Raw genomic sequence first — 814 nt, forward strand, 5'->3', positions numbered from 1 at the left:
CGGCCCCCCTGTATCTGCTCCGCCCGCCTGGGCTGCACAATGCCGACGGCTTCACGGAGGAGGCAGCCTTTCCCAGACCTTGCGCCCAGCTACCACAGTCCCTTCTCTGTCTCCCGGGCATTTCAGGTGGCCTGGCCACATAGCCCGGCTGGATTGCCCGGGCCTGAGCCATAGACTGGGGTTCTAGTGTTCGAGGCCTGACTTTAACCCGTGGCGAGGAGTCTGTGGTCGGTCAGGATCTAAGGCCAGTTCGTTGTTATGCCCAGAGCCCGGTGGGGTGGAGGCGAGCAGATCCTGACCCAGGACTACCACCAGGTCTTGGGTCTCCTCTGGATGAGGGTTGGGGACTTGAGGGTCTTCTCCCCGATCCTGTCTCCTCAGGCCTGTCATGGGTGCAGAGGGCTCCCGCAACCTCAGAGGAGTTCCAGGGCGCAGCCCTCACTCCTCCTAGACGTGCCCCTCATATCCAGCCATCACTGTCTGGAGACCAAGGGCCCTGCCACCTGCTCTGTGATGGTCACCTGTCCCTGGGCCTCGGCTTCCACCTGGAGGGTGCACCCAGCGGCACACGTGCACTCACGCGCGCACTTGGCAGGGCGACACCTGGATTTATGGAGCAGTGGAACTGGCGCACACGGTGGGCCCCTCACTGACAGCTCCTTGGGGGTAGGGACCGTCTTCTCTTTGAGTTCTGCTTCCCCACCGCGCCCCACGAGTGGCTGTAACTAGGGCGACAGTGGCCCTTGGCTTCCTCCACTAGGAAGTTCTTCCCAGGTCTGCCCCAAGTCCTCCCCGTCTTTCCAGGCCAGGAGTT

The 814-nt window shown here is 63.0% G+C and overlaps 1 protein-coding gene across 1 annotated transcript in view; it reads left to right on the forward strand.

Moving 5' to 3' along the window:
• The window catches only part of SLC7A10 (solute carrier family 7 member 10), a 76,307-nt gene that overhangs the window by 59,300 nt on the left and 16,193 nt on the right, over positions 1–814 (forward strand). The gene's annotated exons all lie outside the window — the stretch shown is intronic.

The sequence above is a fragment of the Tupaia chinensis genome, unplaced genomic scaffold, assembly GCF_000334495.1.
Source record: "Tupaia chinensis unplaced genomic scaffold, TupChi_1.0 Scaffold145396_1, whole genome shotgun sequence".
Classification (NCBI taxonomy): Eukaryota; Metazoa; Chordata; class Mammalia; order Scandentia; family Tupaiidae; genus Tupaia; species Tupaia belangeri.